This window comes from Octopus bimaculoides, chromosome 9 (genome assembly GCF_046866305.1).
Source record: "Octopus bimaculoides isolate indiv1 chromosome 9, ASM4686630v1, whole genome shotgun sequence".
Classification (NCBI taxonomy): domain Eukaryota; kingdom Metazoa; phylum Mollusca; class Cephalopoda; order Octopoda; family Octopodidae; genus Octopus; species Octopus bimaculoides.
This window is the reverse complement of record NC_142936.1, coordinates 47177762-47195244: the sequence shown is the minus strand read 5'-3', so window position 1 is coordinate 47195244 and position 17483 is coordinate 47177762. Positions and strand designations below refer to the sequence as shown.

Below are 17483 nucleotides of genomic sequence, written 5' to 3'. Positions count from 1 at the left end.
TATATATATATATATATGTGTGTGTATATTTTTATATATATATATATATATATATATATATATATATATATATATATTAGACCAACAAGTGAGAACTCTGCTTGTGGGCTATAAATAGCCACATGCCCTGTTTCAAGGCACACATTTCAGTGCCATGATTCTTTGATTCAATACCTGCCTGCGTATCACCGAATAAATCTATCGCTAACTGCACACACACACACACACACACACACACACACACACACATGGTTAACCATGAAACTACTGATGCATCGCACACGATATACATCCCTTACAAAAGAGATATTTTAATGTCTTATAATTTGAGAAGGAGCGGGAGAGAAAGCAGTGTACATAACCATTTACGGGGCTCGATGATTAATTGGAAGTGGGTAGGATGTGATCGTGAAACCGGATACTTGACCCGCATCCTTTGTGAGGGAATAGGATTCTCTAAAGCACTCAGAGTGAAGAGGATGGTAGTGTTAAAAAACATGACAAATTAAATCTACCACCCGAGTAAGCCATGGCAAGATTCGAAGCAAGAACGCAACAAGCCATAATAAATATTGCAAGATATCCCCTTTAATTTTTTTTATAATTCCGTCAATCCAACACGTAGGCCTAGTAGTTTCTCTTTTTTTTTTTATCACCTCCGAAAGTATGAAAAAAAAATTTGACATTGACGATATTTGAACTCAAAGCACTTAGATTAACAAATACTATGCTGTGTTTTATACAACGCTCTAACACCTACGCTAGTTTGCACCTCGACACGCTATTAATTTCCATAGCCGTGCAACTGGCAAGAAACTGGCCCTACGTCGGTTTCGACGAGGAGTGTTCCAGTTGATCCGACCAACGGAACAGCTGGCTCGGAGAACTAACTTTCCAGTGGCTGAACACCCCATTGGCACTCGTACCCTTAACGTAGTTCTCAGGCAGATTCAGCATGACAAGGAATATGACAAGGCTGGTCCCTTTGAAATACAAGTACTACTCATTTTTGCCAGCTGAGTGGACTGCAGCAACTTGAAATAAAGTGTGTCACTCAAGGACACAAAGCGCCGCCGGTAAACGAACTCACAACCTTACAATCGTGAGCCTATTACTCTAACTACTAAGCCACGCGCCTTCACTAGCAGCAATGCGCTAAAATCATTAGCTCATAGAGAAGCGAGTATTTTCTCTTTACTCGCCAGCCGTGTACCGTTTCTACATAAAAGTATTAGATATACTCCTTTCATCTCTTCCGTTCACTTCTATATTGTTTCACCTCCCAACTCCATACTTTACATTTAGCCATCTGCTTGTCTTGCATTTCAACTATTAATTTTATGTATCTTGTAATTCCCATAATCATGGAAGGTAATATATTATCTGATTTGCTAAAAACACGTGGTGTAAGCAGTGATTTCCTCTACGTTGTCACAGGTGTCGACTTGTAATTATCGTCAGAGTACAGCTAAGTTGCAATAAATGACATAAATTTGGAATTCTGTTAAAGAACACTTGGGAAAATAACGTAATCTTTTCTGTAATTGCTCCTGCTTTAATTTACGTAGAGACAAAGTAGATATCTGGAAAATATAGAATGAATGTAATAGGATAATTTTCATATTTTCTTACATTTAGATATATCTATACACACGTGCCAATATTACATTATTAAACGCATACTTTCGTCCGGCTGAAAAAGGCAGCCAAAGTAACACGAATATTCGAAGTCGCTGTTAACATTTTCCTTGTAAAAGTACATACTGTGCTCAAAGGGTTTGAGTGAATATCGTAATAAAGTTTGATTTGAGGAAAGAAAAGCCTTAAAATGTGTGTGTGTGTGTGTGTGTGTGTGTGTGTGTGTGTGTGTGTGCGTGCATTTAGTAGTAGATTTATTCGGTGATGCAACGGGTACTGAATCAGAGAATAATGAGACTGAAAAGTGTGCTTCGAGACAGGAAATGCAGCAATTTGCCCACATGCAGAGATCGCGCTTGTTGGTCCGTACAGTCATATATCACAGTATCACAATATGGACCACACCATCCGATACTGATGATATACACCGCTGGTCACAATGCGCTTCCAGTTCTGTCTTCATTCCGTCATTCTTTCCCATCTTAACCCAAATTTCTTTAAAAAGCGTCTTCTCATCATCATGCAGGTCTTCCAAGTACTTTTCCAGCCTTTTGGATACTACTCGCTAACCGCACGGCTCCACCTGTTCTCTGTGAACCTCGCGGCATATCCGGCCCTGCGGAACTGGTGCTTTTGGCGATCTGCTACCGCATCCTTTACTCCGCTCTGTTATCGAATTAACTCACTCATAAGTTTATAAATAAAGATACTACAGTTTTGTTTGAATGAGAATTGCTTGCTTATTGGAGGATACACAAAGAGTAATATATATATATATATATATATATATATATATATATATATACACACACACAGTGTACATTTAAGCACATAAGAGAGATGTCCATAATAGGACATCTATCCTGATAGAAGGAGCAGTCAAACTCCAAACCACAATTAGGGATAATTTCGAAAGGGAATGAAAAATAAAAACATTTACCATCTATTTCCTGAACCATGGTTTCAAGCTATTTTCAGCAAAATAAAATTGTTTGCTTGGCCAGCTACCATCAAAAGAAAAGCCAAGATTAACATATAAACACAAGGCAATACATAGAACATGCCTCGTGCTATATGTTATAATTTTTCATATCTACCACGCAAATACAAAAATGCCGATTTTCTTCCAGAAAATAGCCAAAATGTCATTATATCATTATTAATAAATTTAATAATAGGGATGTTTAAATGTACACTGTATGTATTTATAGGAATAATATATAGTCTATTGACTAGCTTTTCTTTTCGCTAGACCACTGGGAGCAAAAAGAATTTCTAATTTTTTTTGCTACCCTGAAATTTATTAATAATGATATAATGACTTTTTGGCTAATTTCTGGAAGAAAATCGGCATTTTTTGTATATGCTGCCCATAAGAAAACCGCACATGCGCGATAGATATGAAAAATTATAACATATAGTCACGAGGCATGTTCTATATATTGCCTCGTGTTTATATGTTAATCTTAGCTTTCCTGCTGACGATAGATAGCTCCTTCTATCGGGTTAGATGTCCGATTATGGACATCTCTCTTATGTGTTTAAATGTACACTGTATGTATTTATATGAATAATATATAGTCTATTTACTGTTTTTTTTCTTCTCCCTAGACCACTGGTAGCAAAAAGAATTTCTAAGTTTTTTTGCTACCCTGAAATTTAATTATATATATATATATATATATATATATATATACGAAAGGGGATCTCTTTTTCTGTCTACTTCCTTGTTAAAGAAAAGACGTGCCTTTTCCTGTCTCCTCATGGCTCGTCTACCTAACGCTCATAATAATTTTTCTATCGTCTTGGCTCAACAGCCCTCACCGCTTGTTTTTACTGTCTTGTCCTCACTGTTCTCTTCTTGTTAACACTTTCACCCTCCGCAAAAATCCCAAATTTTATTTAATTTGCTTTGCAGGAAGGACTGTTTCAACGAAGCAGCGTATTGTCCTTACCTTCGAAATGCGGAGGAGATAAAACAGGGACAACTGACGAAGGGGTATACTCTTTATGTTGCATGTCTCGTTTCTCTGTTTTTTTTCGTTGTTCGAAAGAAGTTCGTTTTCTATGACTTCGTTTCTCATTGTGTTTAACGTTTTTCTTTATGTCCTATACCCATATATGCATGTATGTATACATATAGATGTAGGTATGTACATATATGTATGGATATATGCATATATTTATATATATTATTTATATTATATGCTTATATACATACATATATACATATATATAAATTCAATAATAGGATGAATTCTTTTACAAGAATTTATCAAGTAGCTAGCGTGAAAAAAACCTCATAATGGAAAAAATCCATAATTTATTCCCAAAATATATTTAGCTATATAAGGGCATTACTATACAAGAATGCCTCACGCTATGAGGGACTCTAAGGTCAGACTACTATAAAAACCCATTTTTACCAAACGCGAGGAAATGCAAATCTTAAAGCCAGGCCCTTAAAAACAAACTGAATTACAGATCATGATTTTGTAGGTATTGTAGTATTATACAACTTCTACTCGTCAGTATAATATCGTCAAGATAAATAGAGGTAAACAGAAAATCAACATACCAAACGAACATCGTGTATCCAGCATAGTACATAGAAGACTGTTTATCGTTATTCACCTATGTAAGTGGCGGGAATTTCGAATTGCATCTCGGTACATGTGGTTTTCTTTTTTTTTTCAGAATAAATTCAGCACTGAATATATTCTGGTTATATATTTAAATTCAATAATAGCATGTATTCTTTTACAAGAATTTATCAAGTCGCTAGCGTGAAAAATACTTCATAGGGGGGAAAAATCCATCATTTATTCCCAAAATATATTTATTTATATATTCAGTGCTGAATTTATTCTGAAAAAAACCCCCACATGTACCGAGATGCAATTCGAATTTCCCGCCACTTACATAGGTGAATAGCGATAAACAGTCTTTTATGTACTATGCTGGATACACGATGTTCGTTTGGTATGTTGATTTTCTGTTTACCTCTATTTATCTTGACGATATTATACTGCCCTTATATAAATATACAAATATATATATATATATATATATATATATATATATATATATATATATATATATATATATACACACACATACATATTTTATTCAGACCGTCTTTTATTCACTTAACACAATACACAAACACACATACACACACTGAGACACACACCCATGCTCACACACACAGCTGAACAGAAATTTGCTATTCATTTCTAAAGAATTCTTTTCAATTCAATAGGAATTCTGACACTTGACCTCTTGAACCCCATTCCAGACCCCTTCATAGACAACATATAAAAGAAAAAAAACTTCAAGATAAAATTCCAGACATGTTATTAGTTACGCACTAAGTATGTGAACAAACTGTCTTTAATTTCCAATTTTCTCCTATAACGTAATTTTTTCTGATTTCGAAACTTTTGACTTCGAATTTTTAATATTTGGTAAAACGGTCATGCACATCGAAACAGGTAATATTCATAAAAGTCACTTAATGTAACTAATATACAAAAATCTTTAAACATATTTTCGTGCAGTTTCCACTTTTACTAATTTTTAACTATAAGCTTTGATTTGTATGGATTCTTAACCCTTTTCCAACTACACACACACACATAATACAGATTAAATGTATATTTCTTAAACGAAAATGTACGACACTTAGCGTTACATATGTACTGAAAAGTGCTACAATTATGTAATGAATCATCGCGTTAAATAATTTCTTAAATATATCATTCAACTAATACCGTAGTTAAATAATATTCTTGAGGCCGCAATTTACTCACACGCGGCATCTTTCAGAGATTGTCGCTAATTCAGTTCTTAACCAATTTTGAAGAGGACTGGTCCCTAGCTACATTTTGGCATAAAAAATTGAGATTTGATTTAATAGAAAAAGTTTACATCAAAATTTGTAGCAACGTTATAGGAGAGTAAGTAATGCCACCAATCAAGTTTAAATCTAAATAACTTTTTTTTATTTTAAAAGCAAAATATATTTATCTTAGCTTCAATGAAAGAAGAAAGCATGAAGAATTGAATCTCATAGTTTTGCTCCATTGCAACAAAAATTTGCATAAAAAATGCTGTGAGGTAAATTATTATAAAAAAAAATATATATTAGTAAGGCAAAAAATTGGATTTAAGTATAATTAACTTTTGTATTTTAAAAACAAACTATATTTTAATTAAGCGTAAAGGCTAGAACTCAATTCGAGGAATTTCATGGATCGATCTCGTGCAATGAAGTTCTAAAAGAAAAATGCAGTTATGAGTGTTTGTTTCTTAAATTGGAGTGTGATAATATAGTTTTATACTTTTTATGAATATATTTGTATAAGGGGACTTTTAATATGAGTCACCGTCGTCTTTGAGGTAAAGAAAAAAAATTATCAACGACACCGCTAATTAACACATTTTACGCATAGTAGCATAACCTGGGGATAACATAGATTACATAGAAAAATGCGAGCGAGAGAAATAACATTCTTAAGATTACAAACCTGGAAAATTACAGGACAAGTTATTACACTTGGAAAAGTTCAGGACAACTTATTACATCTGGTAAAGTACAGAACAAGAAAATTTTTGCAGATAAGAATAAAATTTGAATATTAAAAATTATTTGATTTTAATTTACAAAGTAACAATATAATTAAAAGAAGGCACCATCATTTTGTTAAAATATTGACACACTAGAATACTTAAAAAATGAGAGCCACAAGTACCAATATAGCTAAAGTTTTATGCAAAGTAGAATAGTATATATGGTCGGCAAATTAATTATGTAAAAATTAGGCATTGGGTCAAGACTAAAAATGTGAAGATTTGGCAAGAACTTATGCAATAACTCAAGCAAATTTTACTTTGAAGTTAGTGTTATAGGTAGATTTTACTGTAGTATATAACTAATTTTTGTATTATTCTATTTATTGTACTATCTAATTAAGTACTGCTATTACTTTTATAACTTATTTTCAAATTTCTCATTATGAATTAATAATTTTAAAAAATTAATTTTTGGAAAGTGCGAAATATATTTTAATTGAGTGATTTTTTAAATTTTTAATAGAAGTAACAAATAGAAGTAATAACTTGTAATAAGATTTTAGTTTTAATATAATCTATTATTTTCTAAATCTAAATATTTCATTTGAAATTTTATCCCTAGCTGTAATATTTTAAGTAAAAGTTTTCTTGTTCTGTACTTTACCAGATGTAATAAGTTGTCCTGAACTTTTCTAAGTGAAGTAACTTGTTCTGTAATTTTCCAGGTTTATAATCTTAAGAATATTATTTCTGTTGCTCACATTTTGCTATCCTAAATATTTTTGACACAGACACACACGCTAAGGTATGTGTTTAAAATCTATAATTGTTATATGTAAACCACCCGGTTTGATATTATCACTTTGTTGTTACGTATCATTTACTGAATTTCGTTTCTGGTATGAGAAAAAGTTGTTTCCTCCTTCGCGCAAGGCCTTGAGAAAAATAAGCTCGTATGTGCTGCTGTCCTATCCCTATCTAACCAATAAAAAATGAAATACCACTGGCTAAGCTTCGAAAATGTTTAGTACATTTTCACAATTCTATTACTGGACTTGGTTGGTAAAAATTTTTCAACATGAGACAATATATTAAACCATTTCCCCCAGCTTTTTATGTTCTGCGGTCAACTTTTTCTTTCATCCGGATTTTTATGTTTGAGGTCAACTTCTCGTTTCATCCTCTCGTGGTCGGTAAAATAAAAAAAAAACAGTCAAATACTGGGATCGACGAAATCGACTATTACCTTACCCTCAAAAATTTTGACTTTTTTCTGAAATCAGGAACCGTTATTGATAACTCTTTGTTCAATTATTTATTTATTTATTTTAGCCATCTCTTGTCCGTTTGGCAAATCTCAGTGTCCCAAGACCAATACTCAGGCAGTTCCATAACTAAAGATTTTAATAATCGCAGCTATTCTCATTAGTAAATCGGTAGCCGTTTTCGTCTTTGATATTTTAACGACTGTTAAGGCGATGACCCGGCATTGTCGTCAGCACGTTGGGTAAAATACTTAGCGGCTTTTCGTTCGTCTTTACATTCTGCGTTCAAATTCCGCCGAGGACACCTTGCCGTCCATCATTTACAGGTCAATAAAATGAGTTCTTGGCTCAATGTAATCGACTATCTCCTCCTCCATAATTGCTAACCTTGTGCTAACATTTGAAATCAATATGTTAACGACTGTTAAGGCGGAGAGCTGGGCCAAATGCTTTGCGGCATTTCGTCGGTCTTTGCTTTCCGAGTCCACATTCCGTCGAGGTCAACTTTGCCTTTCGGAGTTAATAAATTAAGTACTAGTTGAAGACTGATTTCGAAGAACCAGTCCACTATATTATTCCTTTATACGTATAATGTAATATTATTCAATGATATTTGATCGCTGATGCGAAGTCTATTCGAAGATAATGTTGCATTTTTGAAACGCGATTGGTGCAAAAACAAAATTTCTGTTTCTAGGCTTCCATCAGATGTCTACGAATAAGATAGTGTGGAAATAAATTCAGAGACTTTGACGCCTGCATTTATTGAGGTTACAACAGCATAGAATGGAATTTCACTAGGTCGCTGCAGTAATCTAATATACAACATTATGAATCAAAACAATTTACAAACATTGTTTGGTACCGATTATAAATGTATTTCATCGAATTTGTTCAAGAAATAACGAAATAAATACCCAAATTTTCTGTCCGTTTTTAACCATCCTCCCATAAATTAAACAAGAAAAGGTCTAGGAATAAAATAGATATGAAAATAAATTCGGAGACTTTGATGTATAAAATCATTGATACAAAAATACAGGGATTTACAATGTCAAAACATTTCTCTAAATAAAGTAAAATCTTTCTATCTTCCGCAGTTTCTAATTTGGTTTAAATGGTTTTCGGGGAAAATAATTAGCACGATTAGTGTAGTAATTGGTTCACAAGCGAAAACTGTAATTTCTTTTTTTTTCTCTTTTAAGAGATTGATTTTGGTTAACTCCAAATTCTGACTATAATTGTATTAAATATACAACTATAGATTAGAAGCTAAGATATTGGCTCTTAAGAGCTGAAGTTGACTTTGATGTCATTATATATTTATATTTTTATTTTTTTTCTAACCACTGATTGTTACTTTATCTAGTTTACAGAACTGAGGGAAAGTTCCACTTTTCAGAGACAGAATTAAATTGAATTTGTCCAATTTAAAGAAATTAATTCTCTGTGGAACCAAATTATTCGTAAATCAGGTAATGCGTGTGTATTTATGTATTTATTATAGTTATGTTTCACTGCTTTATTGTACTTTCTCGATTGCATACATTTTTTTATCACTAGAAATAGCTTGATGACTTTATTGATTTTTAACTTAGGTATTCATTAAAATATTTGGTACAGTGGACAATTTCAAAATTTCATCATATATTCATCAACTAGCAGTAAAGTCATTACCAAGAAAAATTATTAGTTATTATTATTATTATTATTATTATTATTGTTGTTGTTGTTGTTGTTGTTATCATTCTTATAATTATTATTATTAAACGATTTTTGTGTATCAGAATAGCGTCCCTTCGAATCGCTGGTAAGTATTTGTTATCAACTGTTTTAAAATGCTTAATGAAAAATTTGTTTACTTTTGCCAATAAACTGACCAGGATTGTAACTCATTGCTCCATTGTGTTTTGGCCTTTTGTAGCAGCACGTGATAATTTGTCATATTTGCAGCACTTAAACCCCACTTATTTTTTTAAAAAAGAAACCGTTAAAATATGGTGTTTAAATTTTCGAAGGGATACAAGAGGATGATAAATAGTATTTAGCATGGTTAATGCGAACTTCCCATTCTCCCAACTTAACAGTGTAATCCAAAGTACCACCATCTATCTTCATCAATGCTCATGGCAAACGACAATATGACATGCAAAATACTGCTTAACACCAGGAACGAAAAAAAATCCCAAAATAAACTCCACCACCACCTCAAAATAAATTCCATGTTTCCACACGGCTATACAAGGACGTCACAATCACCACAATGTCGATTATAGCTGCTCACCCCATCAGCGTTCAAAGTGATAACAACTAACTATGTGAAAAGAACTGGCTCCTATGTCACTGTAGCAAGGACATCAGAAAAGACTGAATTAGCGACGGAAGACTTATCGCAGTCGAAAAATTTATAAACTTGCATTAGATCTCTTGTGAATCTCATGATAGTAGAAATTGCTATGGAGCGAGCGAAGAGTTGTACTGTACTCTATCGTGACATAGGGCAAAATATTTGGCAGGTGGAAAGAGCAACCCATACTATCATACAAAAGTGCTTCAATTTCGTTGAAAATCAAAAAGTTTTCATCAATCATCGCAGAAACTACAATACGGCCAATGCCAGTTTGCTGAGAAGAAATCCTTCTATAAACTCGAAAAGGAAGAATTGAACCTGAAACGCTTATATTGTTGCCCTGCATGGGTAATGCATCACCAGCCTGAATCACTTGTCAAATGTGAGGTTTGTATGTGGCAGTAGAAGACCGGAGAGCAAGGTGTCATATGAATGGCGTTACTACACACCTAAGGACTGTCTTTCCACAACAATGTGGAAATAAAAGAAGCCCTCACTACTGTCAGCTCTACAACCAGATAAACGAGAACAACAAAAACGCTACGAAACCACATAAACAACGCACAAGCACAACGACAAGCAACAACAACTACAACAAAACAGCAAAAGCAGGAGAAGTAATTACTTCAGCAGATGTTGAATTAACAGCAGCAGAAGCAGCGTTAACAGAAACAGAAACACCATCAAAAAGAGCGACAGAACCCTCAGGACGAGAACAACAAGATCGTCCATATATGAACAATAGAATCCTCCAAATAATACAAAACCACGCGGAATAGATATCTAAGCTTCAGGTCACAGAAATGTTCTGTAATGAAGGCGACAAAGATATAAAAATGGAGTACGGTCACCGCAAGAAGGAACAAAAAAGGAGAAGGGTCCAGAACAAATTGGTGGATACATGTATATACAGGGTTCTAAATCTATTGTATAACAAAGGATATGAATCTGGAATAGTCATCTCGCAGATACAGGCCTGGTTAAAATTTTCGTAGACGACTATCTGTTGTCCTTCACCGCATTTGAATATGCTCCAATGCATTATACTCTACACTTGAGCAGAATGCGATCTGGAATAAATTGAACTTTAACTATTTTCATCATAAAATCAGTAATACAATTCCATCGCCTATGTCTCCCCAACACTTTTGCTTAATGCTAGGCAGCAACATTTTCGCATTATATGCGAGTTAGTATAGTAATAGTGGACTGTCTCTGCAATCAATATCTAATAATTTACAAACATCTGCAACTCCCAAAATTGATAAACAAAGAAATTGTCTACACCTGCAATTTGTTTTTCATATTTTTAGATTAATATATACATATCTAATACGTAAAATATAATTCTGGAGAATATAAGCAAATAAATAATGCTTACAAATAACGGTATATGCTCAATTCTATCGGCAAATGTGTGTGTGTGAGTGTGTATGTGTGGGTATACATACAGATATCTGCGTGTGTGTATGTGTATGCATATGTATGTATGTACGTATGTATAACCACATACAAACTCATGTATTTATACGTATCTATTCTTTTATTCTTTTATTTGTTTCCGTCATATGACTGCGGCTATGCTGGAGCACCGCCTTTAGTCGAGCAAATCGCCCCCCAGGACTTATTCTTTGTAAGCCTAGTACTTATTCTATCGGTCTTTTTTTCCGAACAGTTAAGTTACGGGGACGTAAAGACACCAGCATCGTTTGTCAAGCGATGTTGGGGGTGGGACAAACACAGACATATATATATATATATATATATATATATATATATATATATAAATTTAGAGAATGGAGTAAACGCATGTTACAACTGCATACTTTTATTCCGACATATGTTTCGAATTATTTTTAATACGAAAAAATATAATTATATATATATACGACGGGCTTCTTTCAGTTTCGTCTACCAAATCCACTCACAAGGTCTTGGTCGGGCCGAGGCTATAGTAGAAGACACTTGCCCAAGGTGTCACACTGTGGGACTGAACCCGGAATGTGGTTGGTAATTAAGCTATTTATCACGCAGTAACTAGTGCGTCTATGTGTATATATATATATATGTGTGTGTGTGTGTGTGTGTCTGTGTGTCTATATATTTTTGTCTTTATGACTATGTTGTATGTTTCCTTCATCACCTCGACAGTCAGTGATGGTTTGTTTACGTCACCGTTATCGAGCATTTTGGCAAAAGAAAACCAACAGAATAAGTATCACGCTTAAACATAAGTATTGGATTCGATTTGTTCGACATGTACCCTTCGACATGTGCCCTAACATGGCCGGAGTCCGAAGACATTAACAAGTAAAATGTAAAAGATGTATGTGTGTGTGTGTGTGTCTGTTTGTGTAAATGCCCGTGCGAACACACACACACACACACACACATACATACACACACAAGCCTCTCTCTCCTAGCTTTCTCTTAATTATCTCCGTTCCTTTTCAATCTCACCTTGTCAAACATGATCAAATAAACACCAACCACAGAAGGGCAATTTGCTACCTTTTGCAAACAGAGGAGTCCCAATTCTAGGCGTCAATCTAAAAACAAATTTGAACCCTCCTACATACATTGTAGATATTAAGGAAACTAAGATACTCTTCGGTTGAGAACACTTGTTCAAGGGAACCTAAAAGATAGGACAACTAATAAACACGATGAATATCATGTTAGATTTAATCCAAAGACAGAGTTCCAAATATTTTAGGAATGATTATAAGGACATACATCATTGGTCTCAAGCTTTGGCACAAGGCCAGCAATTTCGGGGGTTGGTAAGTCGATCACATGGACCCCAGTGTTCAACTGGTATTTATTCTGTCGACCTCGAAAGGATGAGAGGCTGTTATGTCTCAAGCTACTGCTATCTTGCACCTTCGGATGATCTCTACACGACGGTTACTCAACAGTCAGTCCACTGTCAGTCGACTCCTACCACGGTCAGACTACATCTATTTATGTCTTAGTCGATCTTACTTCTTCGCTTGGGGGCGTCGACACAGCAGAGGCAAAGACAACCTCGGTGGAATAAAAACGTGTAATATTAATGGTTAATCTTTAAATACGTGCTTAAAATGTGATAATTTCTTTTTCATATTTGAAATATTCCGCAACTATCCATAACTAAAATCTAAGTGGATCTGAAAGATTATAAGTTTTGAAATCAACTGATGTGATTGTAAAAGATCGCGTTTACTTGGGGGAAATAATGATTATATTTAGAATCCACCATATAAAGAGCAACAGTAAAAATATTTTTTCCACGGCAATAATTCATATATTTATTCATTTTCTTACTAAATGTCTTTTTATAGAAAATATCTAGCAATGACTACAGGGAAACTAATGTAAGTTGGTAAAAAAACATCAGCAAAGTCTAAATTAGCAATACATCGAAGTTGAGGGATTTGAAAACGGAAACGCTACAGGATATGTTAACATATTCTTTTATTCTTTAATTTGTTTCAGTCATTTGACTGCGGCCATGCTGGAGCACCGCATTTAGTCGAACAAATCGACCACAGAGCTTATTCTTTGTGAGCCTAGTACTTATTCTAGTAGTCACTTTTGCCGAACCGCTAAGTTACATGGACGTAGACACACTAACATCGGTTTCAAGCGATGGTTGGGCAAAAACATACACGTACACATATACGATGGGCTTCTTTCAGTTTCCATCTACCAAATCCACTCATAAGCCTGAGGTAGGGCCGAAGTTATATTAGAAGACGTTTGACCATGGTGCAACGCAATGAGACTGAACCCGGAACTATGTGGTTGATAAACAAGCTACTTACCACACAGCCACTCCTGCGTCTATGAAGACAAATGCGTAAACAAAATTTTGAGTCATAGCATAGCACTTGTTAAGTAGAAGATTCAGTGATGGAAATCTTTGTAAGTCCTTTCGACCCACAAAATATTGCGGCCCTAAATTCCTCAAAGCACACCCTACTGTCTTGGTTAACAGAAAATGTTACAGGTTCTCTGCCAGGAAGTTTTCAAAGGAAGGGCACAAGGTCAGAAGGGAATACAATTCCTGGAGAAAAGGGTGTAATAACATTCAGAAAGGCGTACTTCTTTTCTTGAGGGCGGCACGTGCCCCTCAAAAACCCTCGCCCCACCGTGCGTCCGCCCCTGTGTTACATTCAATGCGTCTGTGGCTCAAAAAAGAGATAAGATGATTTTGGACATATTTTGACAAAGAAACCACTGGCTATACGTCAGTTAAAACGTTCAGCATGAATGCTTTTAAAACATATAACACACAAGGTATTTAAGACATACGAAACTTGCCTGGGTTATTCAGTAAATTTATGCAATATGTAATAACGAATTTAAAAAAATACAATTTGAAGTTATTTATATCTGTCACGGAGGTGTTGAAAATATAACGTTATGAGGAAAATAAAATAGACTGACGCATGACAGTGGACTGAAAAACAATAACTCACAAATTGTGTCAAATATCGATTAATGATATCATGAAAATGATAAATATACACACACACAAACAAAAGCACACACATTATGCAAACAGACACTAAAAATTACACGCGAGCGATGACACGTGCACACACATATGATATCCACTTTCCTCTCTCTGTCTTTCTGTCTCTCTCTCTCTCTCCCTTTCTCTCCCCATTCTCTCTCTCTCTCTCTGTATGTATATATATATATATATATATATATATATATATACATATACATATACATAGGCAGAGTGATAGATAGATAGTAAGCAAAGTAGTTAGCTCTAAGACCTTTATACAAGATGCAAGTAGTAACTCCTCCACTGCATAGCAATGGTTGTCACCACCTCAGAGTAATTGTTCCGCGCAGAACACCTGTTAATATTCTTTTTAACCCCAGGAGGATATCGCCTCCAGTTGGTTAACAACACACAAGACACATGATTCCGGGTTCATGTGGTACCAAGCACATGGTTCTGGGTTCAGTCCCACTGCGTGACACCTTGGGCAAGTGTCTTAGACTGTGTAGCCTTGGGCTGACTGAAGCCGTGTGAGTAAATCTAGTAGATGGAAACTGAAAGAAGCCCGTCTTACTCTCTCTTTCCTTTCCTGAGCGTCCAATAATACTATCCATATCACGTCCTCACTTTGTTGTTTCTTTGTTTTTTTATTGTTTTTTTAACTGTATATATATATATATATATATATATATATATATATATATATATATATATATATATATACATACATATACATACATATATGCATGTGTGTGTGTGTGTGAGTCCCCACCATCGCTTGACAACCGAGGTCGGTGCGTTTATGCATGGGTAGCCTAGCAGTTCGACAAAAGAGACCGATAGGATAAGTACGAGGCTTATGTTCTGCTGAAGGCGATGCTCCAGTAGAGCCGTAGTCAAATGACTGAGACAAAAAATAATAAAATAAAAGAATATGTATATATATATATATATATATATATATATAATGTAAAAGAATACAAAAAATGGGACAAGACATCCAGGCACTTGGATGATTTAAAAGGGGACATAAAAAAACAAGGACGTGTCATTCGGTGTTTTCTTTCGTCACTCGATTTCCAGATTATTTTTGCTGTTTCGCCTGGTTAAACTCGAGACTGCTCCAATCTGGCCAGCCCCAAAGAAAATCTAAGCTAAGAACACTAGATTCCTTGGAAGAAAGGAAGGAAAAAAACGGGGAAATGGTACACAAATACAGAAGTAAACAACAGGACATTAACAACAGGTGTCTTTCGACTAGGGACGAATCAAATTAAGCTGGCGTGTGTGGAAGCGAAGCCTTATAGTAGGGACATATGAGATAACAGGCATGGGAAGGAATATAGATGTTGCACAGATATACTTATATAGGCAGGATTAAACATTAACATTATTAATTAAACTACAGCAAAGAAACACATCTACACTTTGCACGAAAACAGTATCGGTAAATTGATTCTATAAGTAAACCTATAACTAACTCCTAAATTATCTAACTAAATAGCAACCTAGCACTTGAATTCCATGCAGATAATATTCCCACCAGTCTTCTATAGTTATTCATACAAAAGTGAAAGCTTTTATATTCTATTCTCTCCAAAACAAAACAAATTCGATTGAACCTCACTTCACTAATAACACAACTAACTCTGAGTGAATTATACTATTTCTTAACCCAAAAGTTAATAATTAAAACGCTTCATACACATTAAATATTCGTTATTCTTACATGCTTTAATGTCAAACTTATAGCAGTAAATTAATAAATAATACTAAATATCGTTATTAAATCAAAAACTAATAAAAGATTACCTGTAATTAATACACACGCACACACGCACACACACACGCACGCACACACACGCACACGCACACGCACACACGCACACACACACACTTATATATCTATATAAGCCTTTATTCACAAAAAAACTCTTCTTCATAAGGAAGTTTCCTTTTGTAGTATTATGTTATCGAAGCGGGCACCACTTTTGTGCTATTATCGATTGATGATACTGGATATTATTCACGCGTTTATGTACTAATGTTCTTGGTTGGTTTGTTTTACCATTTTATTATGATACTTTTCCCTTCTGAAAGTCCAGTTGTCTCTATAGAGACTTCATTCTTTTCCATATAGGAGAAAAACATTAATAGTTTAAAGAAAATAGAGAATATAGACAGAATAATCATTCTTTAATCGTAGTGCAGTCAATTATTAAGTTCTGACAAATAAAACATCCAACACACAATTAATCAAAAAGCCTACCACTTAGTCAGAATAAATTTTCCATACGAGAGAAGTGGAAAAAATAGCAGCCAATACACCCAGAAGAGGCCATTGTTTTATAACATCATAATGCACTTTAAAGTTGCAAATATGGACAATAACAATTGGCCGAAACGTAACTGGTTCAGTGCCATAACGTCGCACCATGGGCAAGTGTCTTCTGTTATAGCCTCAGGCTGACTGAGCCTTGTGAGTCGATTTGGTAGACGTAAACAGAAAGAAGCCCATGGCATATATATGCACCTCTTGACAACCGGTGTCGGTTTGTTTACAGCTTGGTGAACCAGCATTTACACTGCGTGTACCGATAAAATAAGTAACAGAGTATAAATAAATATAAAGTATTGGTGTCTATTGTTTCGACTAAAACTTTAAAGGCAGTTTCACAGCATGGATGTAGTCCAATGAGAAAGAAGGAAAAGATTAGACACTCTGTGTGTGTGTGTGCGTGTGTGTGTTTGTGTGCGTGTGTGTGTTTGTGTGAGAGTGTGTTTTAACTAGTGTGTATGCGTGAATATAATGTTTATTTAGACTGAATTCATTATCGTACCTTAAACTTTGGACTAGGAAAATTCCAATAGATTTGACACGGAGGAAGTAAGCCAAAGAGCAAGTAAGCAGCCAATAACTGAGCATTTCTGAGATAAACTCAGGAACAGAAGATCTGATTGTGATAGTAACAACAACAATGCTTCGAAATCCTTTCCCCGTCCCACTGCCCAAGTAACTACCAACATTATGGGGATATTCTGCAATTAGTACGATAAAATAATTTGCCGCATCATTTCCAACTCTTCAGTCGTTGCAAATCTGTGTATATCCTCAAACTTGATCGAAATGGTAATATCACAATACACCGATATT

General features: G+C 34.7%; 1 long non-coding RNA gene across 1 annotated transcript; it reads left to right on the top strand.

Moving 5' to 3' along the window:
• Positions 1-3934: 3934 nt before the first annotated feature.
• LOC149134148 (uncharacterized) lies at positions 3935-11416 on the top strand. The gene is made up of 3 exons (XR_016242983.1): positions 3935-4620; positions 8848-8953; positions 9497-11416. It is a non-coding gene; the product is annotated as an uncharacterized LOC149134148 (long non-coding RNA).
• The last annotated feature ends 6067 nt before the right edge of the window (positions 11417-17483 follow it).